At 37.5% G+C, this 18,312-nt stretch overlaps 1 pseudogene across 1 annotated transcript in view; it reads right to left on the bottom strand.

The window, feature by feature from the left end:
- Positions 1–1,786, bottom strand: part of LOC104273681 — a 38,681-nt pseudogene extending 36,895 nt beyond the window's left edge. Inside the window, exon 1 of the transcript XR_717814.1 lies at positions 1,323–1,786. The product of XR_717814.1 is annotated as an ankyrin repeat and sterile alpha motif domain-containing protein 1B pseudogene (transcript). The remainder of the gene's footprint in view (positions 1–1,322) is intronic.
- Between the last annotated feature and the right edge of the window lie 16,526 nt (positions 1,787–18,312).

The following is an 18,312-nucleotide window of genomic DNA, read 5'->3' as shown; positions in this document are numbered from 1 at the left end:
AACGCTACAACATATGTAAGAATACGTAGTCACATTTCAGGAAACTGTAGCTTGAAATGTATTTTAGTTTTTAATTTATTTTTATTTTTTACATTGCTGAGCTGACAGCACACCCTTGCAGCTTTGTTTTCAAGAATAATTAGAGATTCTACTGACTTTTACCAATATAAGCAAAAGATCATGTCAGCCATGTAAAAATAGGAAGAAATCTCTACAATATTATAATGTGGAAATGTGAGAGAATTGTGCCTTAATTTTCTGATCAGTAACCAAAAGACATATAATGATATTGCAAAAGAAATGAAATAGGGAAAAGGCAGCTGATGTGATGACTTTATAGTCATAATATTCATCCTGTTTCACTTCTGTTTCTTATGTGTCAGATGTAAGTTACGAAAAGTTAGAACTCTTCCATGGCTACTGAAAATATCTTAAAAAGTGATTAATAATATTTTAAGCTCTGACACTTCTAAGAAATGTAGTCAGGATTTTTTCTAAGGGGTCCAAGTAATGGGAATACTGAAGCAGGTAGAAAAGTGCTTATGTAACAACCATATAAGTAAGCTTCTCTCTTTACTGTCAATATCCATTTCAATGGAAAGTTCGTGCATGACAGGTCTCTTACTTTACACCTCATGGTAATATTGTAAATCCTAAAGTAAATAAAATTTTATTTCATTCATATGTTCCTGATAAATGCCTAGAGTTAAAGCATGAAAATGGAACTATTAAAAGGAATGCATTACTTTTCCACACAGGGCATAAGTTTCAACAAGTGAATCCCATAGCCTGATTATCTAAGATGCAAAAAAGATTTAACTGAGACATCCAGAATCACTTGCATAGAGAGCACATTTCATTAAATATTTTTCTGTTATTAAAATACCTCTCAATGCAAGAACTGCATTGCATGTTATTTAACTCTTATTACAATAATGTTAATGTCTAAATAAAAGTAATAATGTGATGTATTGCAGATAGGGGTGTTTACAGCTTTTACATACTGTGAAAATCCTGCAATGTATTAAAAGAATTGTGCATTTTTCTTTTTTGATCTGAAGACTGATGAGGGGGAGAAAGAACCTTAATATTCAGTTTTTCTTTTACCTTATTTCTCGCTAGCATATTTTGTAACATGTACAGTTTGGAAGTTTATACAAGGATAGTTTATATATTATTTTAGCTAGACATAGAAAAGTGAAACACTAAACAGATCTTAGTGCAATGCAGAAATAGCTCTAAGGTTTTTATGAGCACATAAGAGACAGACAAAAAAGGCAGCTACAGTGTATATACACAGCTATGCACAGAAGATTTCTTACCATAAATTGCACATTGTCAAATCCATTAGCCAGCAAGTGATTTTCATACTGAGGTAGCCCAATATTTTCCAACCATTGTCCCACAGTCTGGACAGGGCATCGGGGTCCTGTAGGAGGGTGAAGAGGGAGGCGTTTAAGCAACGAATAACCATCCACTGGATAATAGCGGTAGTCCTGGGCTGAGAGGTGGCATTGCCACATCGTGTTCCTGGGAAAGTTGGTATCAAAGGAGCCCGCCAGCTTGACAGATTAATGTTTTCAGCAAGCAGAAAAGTCAGAAGTAAAACATAGTTTACAGGGCAGTATAAAGCGTAAGATCTGATCCTAGCTCTACATTTCTTAGTTATTAATCTTTACTACCGACCAGTACGTCATACAGTAGGGAAAAAAAAAAAAAAGCATATCAAGCTGTCAGCTAAGCTGTTCTCCGTTATATGTGATTGTTGGAATACTCCACAATGAGCAATGCACTGCCAGCAGCAAGAATTCTTTTTATCAAGTACTCCTACACTCATCAGTATGCAGCTCCATGCTTCTTGCTCCCCCTCGCTCGCTCCCCTTCATTACCCAGCCTAGGCTACACCTCGCATTTTCAATAATAGCCATCAGATAAGGCAGATTTTTTTTTTTGTCTGCAAGCTGTAAGCCTGCTGCTGCTGCTTCCTCCTACACACCCATCCAAGCGTCAATCTTGAATGATGAGAGCAGTCAAAACAAATGCAGAAAATAGCAAGATTCAAAAGCAACCCAGAGCACTTAAATCTGAATAGAATCTTCATACCAGTTACACAGTTTGTTGTAGATTTTTTCAGAAGACAATAAGAAATGCAATACATAAATGATAGCCTCTGGCATGATTTACTATGCCTGCCCCTTTCCCCTTTTAATAGAAGATAGGTAGTGGTCTGCAGCTCTGCTTATATAATAGCAAAAGCCTTTAATGAATCGATAATGAATACATTTCACAGTTTCTCTCCAGTAGTACAGCAAGAGACATAAACGGCACAACAATTTCAGTCAAAGTAATTAGATTATCTGCATGATTTCTTCAACCGTAAAATATTACAAGACACAAGAAAACCTTCATGCCAACATACAGTAATACAACTTGAAAAGGTCACCATTTCAAATGAATAATTAAAAGAATATTTTTACTAAGTAAAATTTTAAGTTTATACCCTTTTCTTACAAAAATGTGAATGACAGCAGACAGACATATAAGATTTGCATGATTTCTAGAGAGCATGCATATTTTATCAATTACAACTAGAAAAAATGTAATAAAAGATGATTAATTTAAAATGAAAGCAAAGTTCATTTTCTCCACAAGAAACCAAATACCCTCAAAAGTATTTCCCATCAATGTTCAATTTTTGAGATAGTGTCTCTCGGGATGGAAATATTTTACACCTTTATTTGTAGAGTACTGTTTAGTAAATGTCTGCTTTTCATAACAGGATCAAACGATTTAGCAAAAAAGGCAGAAATTTCGTATATACAGAGTACAATTCTAAGAAGAATCCTGTCCAGTTGAATTTAATTTATTGAACACCTTAATTACTTTTCTCGGTTTTTCTTGTGGTGAACCTCAAGCAATGACCATCTCTAAGGAAGAATTTAATTCCAGGCATAAGGAGATTATAGACACCTGTCAAGGGCATCATTTGGGATTGATGACACTATGGCAGAAAACTGTTTCATAGAAAACCAAACCTGCAGTCTGACCGACACATCAACACAAATTCTCCACAAGTGACACACAGAGGCTCCCTGAGTAGTCGCAGAACAGGCTCTAAACTTAGCTGGATATTTAAAATTAACAGTATTATGAGTTTCAACTGCAACTTGATTTGTCCTTGGACTAAAATTGGATGACTTTTCACTCTGATATTGCTTCTTGGATTCATGGAACAGCTTGTGCAAACTAAAGTCCATAATGATTTTGTAGAATAATTTTAGTTGAGCCACAGAAGATCTTTCATGAGGTTGGAAAGTTGCTAAGACAGGTCTGTTATGAGATCTTACATTGCTCCAGTTCTTCTTACTGATTTCATATATTATTGCATGAAGCACGAAAGGTTCATTAGTCTGTTAGGAAAATACTCAAGGCTTATCAGGTGCTGATAAATCTGAAATTGGAACGAGAATTGGACTAGATGATCTTCAGAGGTCCCGTCCAACCCCTAACATTCTGTGATTCTGTGATTCTGTGAAATTGCTGAAAAAACTTTTAGGAGTTTTTCAAGTATTTAATAACTGTGAATATATGCAAGATAAAGTATATGTATTTGGTAAGAGTACAGCATGCACATAGCTAAATGTACTTCAAATAGGTCAATGGATAATTCATTTTTCCCAGAGAAAGTAGATAGGAATCTAGCTCTCATGGAGATAGAAATGCATTTATTCACACCTGTCTGTAAAAGTTCCCTATTTTGTGGATTTTTTTCCACTGTGAACCAATTTATATAGATGGAGTGCAATCCCTTCAGGGTTGTGCCAGTCAGTAGCAAGGCTATAAAGAGGAAAGTAGGCTACGTTGAGTTGAAATATAGTGGACTTCCTTTGGGTAGGTAAATTTGAAAGGCTGGGTAAGCTCTTCAGTGAAAAAACTGAGAACAAAATTATCTTAAACTAGATGAGATTTAAATTCTTGCTAAATTTTTCCTATTTGACTGAGAAATAATGAATTTCTTGGAAAAGAGTTCCTGACATTGTCTTCCCTTTTCCCCATAAACAGAAAAATAATAGATATTAGAAAGAAACATAGTGAAGCATAATCCCACTCTTTGAAAGGATTATGCATGATTGGCTCCTGTAATTTCCCACAGAGTCATAGAACAAAACGTCTCTGCCCACAATAAGGCACAGCCAATAATCAACATACTAGGTTCATGGTCAAACTGCTTCTTCCTTACCTTACTATAAACAGCATGGAAATTATGCTGCCAGTGATGAGAAGTGTTTGGCTCAACGCCTAGCAACAATGTAGGCAAAATTCAGTTTTTGAGTGGCTCCCCAGACACATTTCCTCATGTAGCTGTTAGTACTGTGTCTAACTATCTCCATGGTTCCAGCACTAGATGATTATAGCACTGCTGGTCCCACTGTGCACTCTCCTCCAACTCTGTCCTCTGCCAGTATAACTACACGTCTGAACCCATCAACACAACACAAAGTTGCTCAGCAAGGAGTAAGAAAATAAAGAGAAACAGAGTCAGATTGCTGCCTTGTCCTCATCTCTGACTATTATGTCATTGTTAAAGTATCCTGTTTACCTGCAAGACTCTCTTTTCCTCTCCACCAATGGAAGTAGTAAGGCAACAGCAAAGGAAGGCACAGAGCAGAGCCAGGAGTGCATGGATTAGGGTCAAGTCTTTCATTACAGGAACTTGTAGCTCTTTAGATGTCATTCTTTTTTGGCCAGTCCTGGAGACTTATCTTAGAGGAGCTACTTGGACAGTTTATCTAAGCCAGTACAAGTGGAACCTGAAGCAGGTGCTATTGCTTTGAGACTAGAAGTCTGTCTCTTAATTTTGCTACCCATGATTCAGTGCAAGCCCCACCAGCGTGCTGCTGCAGGCAGCGTCTACTTCGCCTCTGCCCAAAGCTGGTTCTGATACTGAAAAACATCATGCAGACTGTATGAAATGGTCTCATCTGGAACATATGTACACACTATTGTGCTCTTCTATGATTTCAAAGAATATAAATCCTGTGATAATCCTTCTGCGATACCACAATCAAAAAAGATGTACCTATTCTGGCATAGGAGAACTGACAAATAAGTCTCTTACAGAGATAGCAATACTTGGTTCTTTCTTCTCCAGAGCAGTAGAATAAGCACATTAAAGTGAAGTCTGCAAGAAAGATGCCATCTGGTATGCTATACGATAATTTCTACAAGACGTCTCGTTCCCAATGAGACTCAGAATATCTTTATCTTGGAGTTTGGAACTGAGTGAATCTGTGATATCAGAGAGCACATGATTTCAAACATGTTGCGAGGCAGATTTGTCCTAAACGTGAAGAAAATTAAGGTCTCCTCTATTTTATTGTCTCTACTGTTAATGATGCGGATTTGTCTTTCTGGATTTTTCTTTATTTTTGAGTGAGGAAAAGAAAGATATGCTGTGATTACTGTAGAGGAGGTGCTCCTCCAGTCACCATGAACACATTATTATAAACCATTTTCTTAGATAGGTCAATACCTGTTGAACATTGCTAAGCGCTTCCAGTGTTAAGAAACCATAAGCTGGTGAATTTTAGTAGCTACTGACCAAGAAATTTCTGAGTGGAAACTATGCCACAATATAAAAGTTGTCAGCCAGTTCAGCAGAGCTGGGGAAGAAATTGATGCTAGACTAGTTACTGTAGACTTTTTTTTTTAATTAAAGCTTTCAGCCTTGTCAAACACTAAATTTGACATAATTTTCCTCTTTATATTTATGATTTCAGACAGATGAAGGAGTTATATCTTGACATTGCGACAGAACTTGTGCTACAGCAGAGTTAGCATGACTGGGTGTTCTAGTGAATAAACTAATAATGTGTATTCCTGGTGAAGAGATAAGTATAGCTAGGAACAGGATGTTGTATGAGAAAAAACTATGCTTAACATCCAGCAGACCAATATAATCAAAGAAAGTTTATTATGGGAGAAGTATAGTAGGTGTCAAGAAGCCTATGCAAGGTTCTGCTTTATATTACACATTTCAGGTACATTATTAGGCTACTCAAAATGCCTAGATCTTAAATGATTTTTTTCATAAAACTGAAAAACCTGGACATCTTACATAAAATCTATAACTTGTTAGCAGCCTGGCTCTTTGCATGATGATGCCACTTTGGATGATCATATTTGGTGATGCTGAACATTTTCATGAAAGTACTTGAAGAGATATTTCTCATGACATATATAGAAACAAAACAAAATCAACAGAAACAGCTTGAATTTAAATAACGCTATCTAGTATCTATAATCTAAAGGTTACATTCCATTGCTTATGTGTGGCTCAGAATGCACAAAAATAATTCTTAGACCACAGCTAATGCAAGCTAAAGGAACAAATCTTATTGGTTAGGGAAATTATCCTCACAGTTCTTTCCTGATTTTTATACCAATATTTATTATAACTCCACATTACCACTATGTAAGTACAATAACCGTACCTATGATAACTGTAAGTCAGCAAAGACAATCCATTTTATTTGACAGATGATTTGTCAGCAGTGAACTGTACTTTGTGAACCCAAGTGGCCTTTATCTGAGCTTGTGTTTCTGACTGTTGATGTATTTACCCAGAAAAAGCTCAAAGCACTCCATTCCATAATGAGACATATATTCACTACAGACACTTCAAAGTTAGGATATTTTTCATGTTCTGTTGATTGCTTTGGCAATTTCGATTTAGTCTCCTTCAGAACTCATCACGTTCAGTGAATAAGGGACAGATCCTGTTTTCTAGAGCACAGCCTCCAGACTGAGACTCAGGGTACCTTGTTTTATTCAAGATTGTCATTACTATGATGCTCAGCAATACATATATGCTATATGGTAACGTATATCACCATACACCAAGACTGCTTGAGATACAATTAGTCTTCCTAGATTCTGATTTTCTATTTTAAATTGATAAATTTGGGGGATAATTTCTTTCTAAAGACAATGGAAAAATCTAACTATATTATATAGAATTGTAATAGCCACAACCTCAGTCAGATGTATATCCTTGGCCTATGAACAAAAATACAAGAAACAGCCTGCTGAATTGCAAGAATTAGTTAAGAGCAGATGGATGTTTCAACTGTGAGACTATTGGATCACTCCACAGCTTCATCCAGCTTCAGCAATTCACCAGCTCATACAGACGAGTATAAGATAGACATAGAATAAGATAGAATAAGTGATCCTCTCCTATTATTTTCGCAGTTTCCAGCAATTTGCATCTCAATGCCTTCCCAAAAGAGAAATAGTGTCTTTATGCTTAATAGTCATTCACGGATTTTTCCGCCAGTTTTGGTAGTTGATGAAACATGCTGGGAGAAAGAGAGTTGCGGAGAGAGCTGGATTCATCTTCCACCCTCCCTCTGTAACTCTGTTCTGTGGGAAATGGAGGAAACAGAGGGAATATCTCTACATTTTGGCTGCCACTACAAGGGGAAGAGTTTACTATGACTTTGTGTTGTACTTAGATACAGATAAAATGCAATTAGAATTCAGCTGCTTTTTTCCCCTTCCTCATGAGCACTGAAGCAGCTCCTTCTGCTGGAGCTGGTGTTGAGCAGGTGATATGAATCCAAATCTCAGTAGATCCCCACTATACTATGAAATTATTCTGTCTAATGGAACTTTCTTTAGTAGGACAAAGAGTTTTCAGTTGCCTGTCATTTTTTTTCGCAAATCATATTCTTGTCAAAGGGGTAGATGTGTACATCCTTATTCTGGCGTCAATGAAAGTTAATAACATTTTTGAGAAAATGAGTTATTTTCTTAGAGCTTGCCTCAGGAACTTTTACAGGATAATAGTAACACTATGCTCATCACCTATGAGTAATCATTTTCACTGGTTTTTGCCTGGCAAGAAAAAAAATCCCAACTTGAAAATTTACATGACACCATGACCAATTAAAATATTTTCTTTAATCCAGTAAAGATTTTAGACTACTGTTAAAAAATAGTTTACTAAGTGTATAAATGTATACAACATAATCTTGCTAAAAATACAGTGCAAGCTCAACTCTTTATGTTATAATCCCTGGCACCATAAAAATAAATTTACATAATTTCAAATTTGAGCAAATCTTTGTACAGTCCTAAGCAACACTGGACTAGCAGAACTGGGTAACAGAGAAATGTTTGAAGAAACTGTTTAAAAAAGTTTTGAAAGGACATTCGCTGCACAGAGTTATCTCAAGAAGTTAAATACAGCTGTTAAAATAAATAGTAGCCATAATTTCATAGATTTGGCAACTGCTGCAAGATTCTGTGGAGAGCTGTGGGATGAGATGCTGGTGCTGCAGTAAAACATCATATCTTTGAAAACATGAATCTTGAAATTATACATGATGGAAGCTTAAGAATTTATCCGGGGGTTATTTTAAAAATCACATTCAACTCAAGACATTGTGGCACTTTGTGTTCTGTTTTCTGTTGCCTACTTGGGCTCAGAGGCTCCCTTGCCACTGACTCATCAGATTCTAGAGTGAATTTCTTTGAATAGCTGATCAGGTGAATTCCCTTGTCTCCTTTCTGTTCTTTCTAGCTTCATTTTATAATTCCTTTTTTACACTCTCTATTTACCTCACTTCTTCTCCCTGTAAGTTATAATCATTTGCTCTTTTGTCATCTGCAGCTACAACAATCTGTTGTTTCACATCTGCCTTTCTGCTTTTGCTTATTTTCTCTCTCGTATCCCCTTTCAGGTCTTTTAAAACAGGTAAAAAAATGTTCATTTTTAAATTAAATTACTTATCTGAGATTAAATTGTCCCCTGAGATTTGTGTAGAGTTGAGGCCAGGTTGGATTTAAGTATCTGAGGTAATCCTAACAACTTCAACATTTTAATAGATTAGATACAGGACAATATCCGCTATATGCATTAGCTCTTCAGCAGCTAATTATAAATATGATACTTTAAATCTGTACTAGGAAAGCATGTTTCAATGGGAGCAAATATAACTTAAATCTCTTTACTGAAAAATAACACTGAACTACCCCTCACCTTTTTCTTTCCTAGAACACTCAAAATCTCAGGAAGTAATAATATATAAATTTAACACAACTTACCACATTTCAATGATATAAGGCAAAATTATAATAATAAATAAAACCCAGAGGTATCAGGGCTCTGAGGGCATCAGTGGGCCTTGCTGTTCATGCCCAGCATCTCTCCAGGCTTCCCCCACCCTTCCCATGGCCCAGAACCCCATTTCAGCTTAGTTTGGGGCTATCAGTTCCTGTCCCAGCAACGCCAGAACTGGACTGGTCTCTGGCCCTGCCTCTGGTCCTAACTACTGGATGGATGCTGGACCTCTGCTGTAGGTAGGTAGTTCATCTCCTGCGTGGACCCTTTAAACATACCTAGCGGCTTTTTTTCCAGTTCCATCTTTAGCCCTGCCTCCTGCGTAGACTATGAACCCATGTTACAGACCTGTCTTCATTTCTCTCTCTGACCGAGTCTCCTGGGTGGGCTCCCTCACAGAATCACAGAGTCTCAGAATCAGAGTCACAGAATTGTTGAGGCTGGAAAAGACCTCTGAGATCATCAAGTCCAGACTATGACTCAATAGCATCACAACTGCCAGACCACAGCACTAAGTTCCACATCCAGCCTCTCCTTAAACACCTCCAGGGACAGTGACTCCGCCACTTCCCTGGGCAGTGCATCCCAATATCTGATCACCCTCTCCGTGAGGAAGTGCTTCCCTCAATGAACCCTGGGCCTGAGCTTCTCAGGGGCCTTTCTGGGGTGGTCAAAAGATCTGGGGAGGTCAAAGGAGCATGCTACTAGTAGCTGCCTCTGCCCACAGAGACCCCATGGGTAAGGGCATAGCTCACTACTATTGGGGAACCACCAGTCCTCTCTGCTCCCTGACAAAATGTCGGGTACTCAGTAGGAACTTGCTTTATTACATAAATACTCTGTAACTACCTTCTGTAATATTTATGCCCTGCTAACACAGGCTCTGCAACACTAAAAGCTGCGGCATCTTTCAATGAATAATAAAGATGTTACTTGAGTGGGTGGCATGCTGGCACAGCCCTGGCAACTCACTGGACTGTTTGCATATGGATGAGGTTATATAAACTTTCTTCATCCTGTCTGTGAGCAACCTCATGCCAACTGTGCGACTCTCACTCTCCCACCTCTGGAGTAGGAACCCTAAACTGTCCTCGCTGACCCACAGACTGAGCCTTGAACCCTGTTTCAAGAACACATGTTGATGCCTACAGTCCAAATACCTCTTGTAGAATGTACTTAGTCCTGCATGAGTTTTTGTTTTAGAAATTGGAATGACAGAAATGCAACTTTCCAGAAGAGTTTAATAAACTGTACTCCTGGCATCATTCCTTCCATCGTTCCGTTGTTAATGCAATAGCCTTAATCTCAGCAAGAGCTCAAATGGTCCTACAGGTTAGCTGAAAATGTACTCATCAGACTGGTTTCATTAATGTTTTGTAACATGTTCTTGTTTCCTATACTACAAAAGGATCAAAACTAGAACTGGTTTAATAAACAAAACCAACACGTACAGTTATTCTCTTAAATTATGGTGTAGGGCTGTTTAGCTACATCCCTTGCTGATCACTGTTTGAAAACTTTTATGAACATGGATTTTGCTTGCATAAACTTGAGAAGAATGGCTGATCTTTATATGAAAGCCGTATTTAAATGCAAATAAGGGGATTTGTGTACCGACAAGATAATTTATTCATTGGAATTATGCTCTATAAAATATTACAAATAGCCTACCAGAAAAAAGAGATAGTCCATCACATCCCATAAATAGAAAAAAGTCAAACTGTAGAGTTCAAAAAAAATAGTTATCTAAACTAATGCATGAAGTAATGAATAATACACTTTAGAAACAGATATCACAATGTTCACAAATTTACACTAAATGCTATTACTAGCATATATTAGCATGAAAATTCATATTAGCAATCAATAACTTAACCTGAACCATCTCAGATTTGCAATAATCTAAAATAAAGAGCTAACAGCAGCAGTAGATAAAAGTAGAAAAACAGTCTGGGGAACTTCCTTATATCATTGTTTATGAAGAATGGGTCATAAGTAGTAAATAGCAAATAACTTTTGAAGGATTTGAAAGCATTCAGATACAGGATCTTCCTGAATATAGGGCCACAAAACAAAAAAATACTGATTCTAGTGTTACAATCATGAACTCAGGTTAACAGTCTGGGTTAAAAAATAAATGAACACACTTTAGTTAGTTCAATGTCATAAATTACTTCATTTTCTGTAGGTGGAACTAAAACTAGAAACAATTCTGTGTGATGTAAATTCTATAATAAGCTAAAGATTCTTAACTAGCTTGTGATGTTCTTGTGATTACTAGAAATGTGAGCTTCCAAGATTTCATATCTATTTAAATCTAAAGACTACTAGCTTAAGAAGAAAACATGAGTGAATCAACTGAACTGTCAAGAAGCTGTTATTAATTCAGTTTTAGTAGACTAAGATGTCTGTATAATTTATGAAAGATTAACTTCATCATAGTCTCACTGGATGCAACATCTCTAATCCTAACATATTTGTAAGAGTAATACCCGTATCATCTCTTATAAAAGGCCACCAAAGATATTGAACAAAGATTTAGAGATTTGCCCTTAGTAATCACTTCATGGTTCTCAGACAGTCTATTTTAGAAGTTGGGAGTATTCCGTTTTCTTTAAAGTATTTCCTGGCCACAGGTTGTGAAAGCCTCATTTTTCATCAGATACTTTTAACTCCGCTGAGGTGCTAATTCCTATTCTGCATACATTTTAAACCTAGTATTGAACTTGATTCTGCTTTAAGGCATAAATGCTGTTCAGTTTAGTGACACCAGTTGAATTAAACCTTAATATATATGTGTGCAAATGATTGCATAGTTGCAAGGTTCAGATTAAACTGCAAGGAAAAAACTGAACCTAAGCAAGTAATTTCTAAAACTCTCATGTAATCTGATCATTCTTTTCGTGTCATTTATGATGGCTTGAGAAGAATTTCTCTTAACCTCTGGAATTAAAGTGGGATGATTATAAGGGCATTATAGAACGAGGGCACCGTTAGCTTGTCACTTTTCAGGCACACTAACAAACCCTCTGGTATTAACTTTTTGAAATTCAGCCAAACTGTCCTTGTGGAGATGACACAGATTATTAGTACTTCCCCTGGACTGTCATGGCTCAGTGGAAAAACATTCAAGACCTCAGTCCTATGGGAAATAATTCTGAAAAATGTTTTAATCCATTTCTTTCAAGTTCTGAAGTCTGCAATCTACCTTTGTTGATCCTTTTATCTCCTATCTAGATGGGCACAGCTCGGCAAAAATTTATTTAATGTGAGAATATTTAAAAATACTGAAACAAGGCTCTAAGAACAGTGGTAAGTACACTATTTTCACTGTATTTTCAGTTTAGCCTGTGTTTTAATTTCTAATAGGCTGTTTCAAAAACATCTCTGATTAACTAGTGTACAAAGAGCATATAGCTGAATATTACATTTATGACACTACAGGGTAAAATTACCAGTAGAATAGGAATACATGAACAACAGAAAATAAAATAAATGCTTGCAGTTTTTTGTGTCTGACTCCCATTATGGTTATTACAAAATATAGCTAAAAGCCCTACAATTATCCTGCAGTTTGCCCAGTCTTCTGTAAGGTTTGTTTTGGGATTCAATGGATGCGTCTTTATCTCTTGTTTAGGCTTTTACATTGCAGAAGTCAACAAATCATTAATCCAATCATTTGTGATTTCTTCTGTGGAATTTATAGGATCTTTGGGTAAATTCAGTGACATGCAATGCATGATGACTATCATGTTTTCAAGTAAGTAAATGTCTAAAATATTTCTTCTAAACATTTTACAGCTATATGGCTTCTGTCTTCGATTATTTTATAATCTAATTGATTATAAATAACACTTAAATGACTGTTCAAATAATTCAGAATGAAGAGATTTGTATAAGAAATATGAAAATTGGTATTAATAATGCATGAATAGAAATGCACATGTGAAAGCACCAGAAGAATCAGTGCTATGAAGGGTTAAAGGTACGGTCTGTATCGATATCCAAAGACACAGCTGACAGTGGTAAAATAGTAATGAATGTAATTCTGTCAAGTCAAGGAGTGTGCTCTGATAAAACAACAGCACAGATGATTTAGCAGCAGAAGACCCTACACTACATAGGAGGGTGGCAACATTACAGCGCATTGCATGTGATGTTCATCTTCAAGATATTCCAGAAGGAAGACAGTCCCTAGCACTAAAATATCTGAGATAAGTAAAAACAATGAAAACCACTGAAGTAAACAAAATTTTGGATCAAAAGGACCACACCATAGCAACCCTTGACTCCTAAAGATCTATCCAAAAAACTGTCTGGTTTGCTGTTGCTAGTCAAAAGGAACCCAACAGATGCAATGAGAATGCAATGGTCACACACAAATGGCCATGGACAAGTAACTTGGACACACACATGCATGCACACCTCAGTGCTTTTGGGCATTGAGTGTAAAAGTAAGCAACATTCATAAGAGAATGTGAGTGACTGTAACCAGTTTTACCTGAAAAAAAGAATCACCTTCACCTTCCATAACACTTCATGTTAACTTTAGCTGCATGAATTGCCCCCCAGCAGTTCAGCCATAGTGACTTAAAATTCCATACTCACTTTGCAGTTACTAGTAAGATACAAGGAAGTGCAGAACCAAACCCAAATGTGTCCCTACAGTGCAGTCCTGTAATTGATGGTAAAAAGTTCACAGACCTGCAGTTGAGATATTTAAACTGCACATGCGTTTCCTACTGAGGAGGCATCAAACAGCACTGGGAGCAGAGAGAATGTGTTGGAGTTGTCTCTTTGCATCCCTCTCCTATTACCTACACTATGAGGTTCCCTCTGCCTTTCCTCCCCTCCCCCCCTTTACGATGCTACAGATATTTCAGTCTCATTGCACAGCATATCAGCTTCAATGGGACGGTGGGAGTTGGGAGGGAAGTGATGTTAACTTTATTTTACAGTCTGATTGTTACGGTTGGCTATTGCAAATTCAGAGTTGTGGGTTTGAAACTGTAAACTTAAGAGGTCTCCCATATCGTGAGAAGGGGCATGGCTCATTTTATTAAAATCTATTCATTAAATCCACTTTATCAAAGTGCTTAGTTTAACCACACAGAGCTTTTAAAAGAGTAGCTGCTGTAACAGACACCAAATTACAATTACAGTATATAGTTTCAAGTATACAACTTACCGCTGTGAAAACTGCCTTATGCCAACATGCCTACACATACCTAATTAAAATTCTGCCTTAATTAAGTACTTATATTTTATCTGTTTTCTGCCCTTGGAGGAGGGAGGATATTAACAGCTTTGGAGGAAGACCACTTTGCCAAAACTGCAACCATATGGCAGCAAACAGAAAAGGGCCAGCCTAACAAGACTGCATTTGCTAAAAGAAAGTTTGACTTTTGAGTGAAATTTTAGCTTTTATAGGCAGAACCATACTAGGGCAGATGAAGGCTTCATGTCTGACTAGTGGCAGTGGAGCAGACAGAACAAAGAGTAGAAGCTGAGCATGTAGCTTCTGGCAGTAAAAAGTCTGCACAATTTCCATTACACTTTATAGGTCTGCGGGGCACAAGAAGACATGACTGAAGTCATGTCTACTTTACTTTGCCAACCTTTTTGCTAAAATACATGTCCCTCACAAATCTGAAGAGTAAAATTTCTTACAAAATTCCCCACACTGCAAAGGAGGAGTCACTGATAACAATAGCCTTGGTCATATCAGTAGAGAAGGCAAAATAAACATGATGACTGCCTACAACTTTCATCCTGATAAGAAAGATCAGAAAAAGTACACTACAAAATGTAGTCTAACACAGTGCTCAAAAACCTACTCTCAATCTCTGGCACTAAATGTGTACTACATGATACAGAAACATTCATATGTACTGGGCACATCCAGAAGTAATAAAGCCTTGCTTGTGGAAAAAACTTGATGTAAACTGTAGTTGTAGGGTTTGTTCTGAACACAGCACAACCCACAGCAGCTCTGCTACTTTCGATGAGAGATGGATCAGGTCAGTGTTTTGATTTCAAAGCAGAGAAAACTCATGAGTCTCTCTGACGTTGTACATGTGATAGTACATACTGCTAAAGAAAATACTTAGGAGATTTTCTAGCTCCAATAAATGTGATTTTTTTTTTAATACAACATAATTCTGTTGCAAACACCTCACTTTCAGTCACAGGCAGCATTAATCTTTGAAAGGTACTCACTCAGGTAGTCTCATTAAGTAAAGTTTGCAGCCTTGATACTGTTATTTAGACCTAGATGCTGAATGTGCTGCTAGGATTATCTCCAGGCAGAGGGAGAGGCACTGTTCTCACAAAAGGGCAACATATAAACTTTGTAAAAATGAAACTTGCTAAATGTAATAAGAAATTTGCTTGTTTCAGCTTTAAGAAAAAGGCTTGCCAGCATATTAGGTTCTGAGCCAAAACTGTAGATTGAGGAACTGAAGATAATCCAGTAAACTGTATCCTGTATGCCTTTAGGTAGAATAATGAGGGCACTCAATGATAGGTACATGCTCAGCTGACCAAGAAAGACTGACTACAGTGCACTCATATGCACACAGCAACTGGGTAGTGCATTTATGGATAGCATCCTAAAAAGGATTCATGATTAGCAGAATTATAAACTTATAAATTACCCTCCATATGCTAGAACGTATTTGACGGAAGCGGTTCTCTCAAAAGCCCAGCACAGTCCTAAACGCACTGTAGATTATTTTGATATGGAATGACCTTCAACAATTATTTATCTTGTCATTATTTTAATTGCTCTGACTTGAAATGATTCTTGCTTTAATCGTGATGATGATATGATATCCACTACCCATAGTTTAAAAAAAAAATCTCTGAAGTAGATTATTTCTTGATTATTCCTTTCAAATGACTTGCAAACGAAGTAAACTCTGAATCACACACCTCTGAACAGCTGTTGGGCTTCAGCTAACACAGAAAATATCGCTATGAGTGCCTAGAAAGACTTATTTATTGCAGAAAAAAATGTTTATAGTTAGGAAAAGAAAATACAAAATTGAAGTGTTTCTCCTTTTTACTTTACCTTGTAGGCAGGTTCCATGTAAATAATGTTACCACAGTAGTCAGAGTCATTACAAAATAGATTCAAAGTGACATTAAACAGTGACCTAATCTGCTCAGCTACCCTAAGCCAAGGTCAGTTATAGCCCAACCACTATTTTTTTAAATTCTGGCAAATATTCAGAAGTCTTGGAGACACTGCTCAATGTAGCAGAGGTTATAATCCCTCCAATAATCTGCTTGAATCCTTCTCTATATTTTTCCTTTATAACGTTGTCCTGGGGAGAAGAGGAGGAGATTTATTTCAGCCAGATTTAGACAGCTACATCTGAGGGTGTCCTCTAGGCTCTCTTTCTAGATACTCGTAGTGCCATTTGCCATGCTTCAGACATTTAGATATGACGAACAATACCAAAAGGTACCTGCTCATCGCACTCAGTGGCTGAGACATCCTGAGTGCAGTCTACACTGCAGAAGTATGAATTTAGACATTGAGATCCATCTGTCTGACTTATCATTATTTTCATCAAGCCCATGTTTCCTTAATTTGCCTGCAAGAAAAACACATGAAACAATGTCAAAACCTTATCTGAAGTCTAAAGACTGGGCAGCTACTGCTCTTTCCTTTACCTAAAAAATCTGTGGTATCTGTTCCTAGCAAAGGATTAGATCACTTTAAAGTGGTTTGGTTTTGGCAAATCCATGCTGTCTCTTACTTCTTTTCTATTTTCTAGCTATTTTAAGGAGTCTATCTGTTCAGTGACTTTTCTATGAATTGACAAAAATTCTCCACATTCTCCTTCCTTTTTTAAAGATAACTTCTACACCAATCTCTTTTAGTCTATTGGTACCTCATCCATCTTCCAGAAATTCTCACAGAAACTCACTAACAGGTCTAAGTTTTTCAGACAGTTATGTAACAAAAAATGAAGTTTACTAAATCAATTTTAAGATACCTAACCTATGTAACCTGTTATTTCCTTATCTACAATTGAGGTTCTAGCCCTAGGATTACCTGTGCATGTCATATTCTCACCAATGACCCTTTCAGAAAACATGTGTGATAGAAAGTCATTGTACATTTTTGCCTTCTCTCCACCTATTATGAGCAGCTTTTCCTTTCCTGTAGTATATCTTTCAGGTGCTAAAGATTTATTTCTTGATTTTCTCCCTAATATAATCATGTTATATTAAATCTTCATTTCTCTTGCTAGACACATCTCAATGAGTGCTCTGGCCCTTCTGCCTTGTCTCTACATGAGTGTTTTAGTCTACCATGCTTGGAAAATAGAGAAATTTTCCTCATTATATCTAAGGTGAAACAAAAAATAACAATTTAGCCAAGCTGGCCATTTACATTTTCTTTTCTTCACATTAGTGAAGCTTGTACTATGGTCTGGAGTTTTGTTGTGTCGAAGAACCCACAGATTTCACAGAATCACAGAATATTAGGGTTTGGAAGAGACCTCAAAAGATCAGCTAGTCCAGCCCCCCTGCCAGAGCAGGATCACCTACAGTAGGTCACATAGGAATGTGTCCAGGTGGGTTTTGAATGTCTCCAAGGAAGGAGACTCCATGACCTCCCTGGGCAGCCTGTGCCAGTGCTCTGTCACCCTCACAGGGAAAAAGTTTTCCCTAATGTTTTTGTGGAACCTCCTATGTTCCAGCTTGTACCCATTGCCCCTTGTCCTGTCATTGGACATCGCTGAAAAGAGCCTGGCTCTGTCCTCCTGACACTCCCCCTTGATATATTTATAAACATTTATGAGGTCCCCCCTCAGCCTCCTCTTCTCCAAATTAAAGAGACCCAGCTCCTTCAGCCTTTCCTCGTAAGGGAGATGTTCCACTCCCTTCATCATCTTTGTGGCTCTGCGCTGGACTCTCTCAAGCAGTTTCCTGTCTCTCTTGAGCTGAGGGCCTCAGAACTGGACACAATATTCCAGATGTGGCCTCACCAGCGCAGAGTAGAGGGGCAGGAGGACCTCTCTCAACCTATTAGCTACTCCCCTTCCCCCAGGGTGCCATTGGCCTTCGCCTCGAGGGCACATTGCTGGCTCATGGTCATCCTGCTGTCCACTAGAACCCCCAGGTCGCTTTCTCCTGCAGTCCCTTTCTCCTACGCTGCTCTCCAGCAG

This window comes from Apaloderma vittatum, unplaced genomic scaffold, assembly GCF_000703405.1.
Source record: "Apaloderma vittatum isolate BGI_N311 unplaced genomic scaffold, ASM70340v1 scaffold2715, whole genome shotgun sequence".
In the NCBI taxonomy this organism is placed as follows: domain Eukaryota; kingdom Metazoa; phylum Chordata; class Aves; order Trogoniformes; family Trogonidae; genus Apaloderma; species Apaloderma vittatum.
The sequence above is the reverse complement of the archived record's forward strand: the minus strand, read 5'-3'. Positions and strand labels throughout refer to the sequence as shown.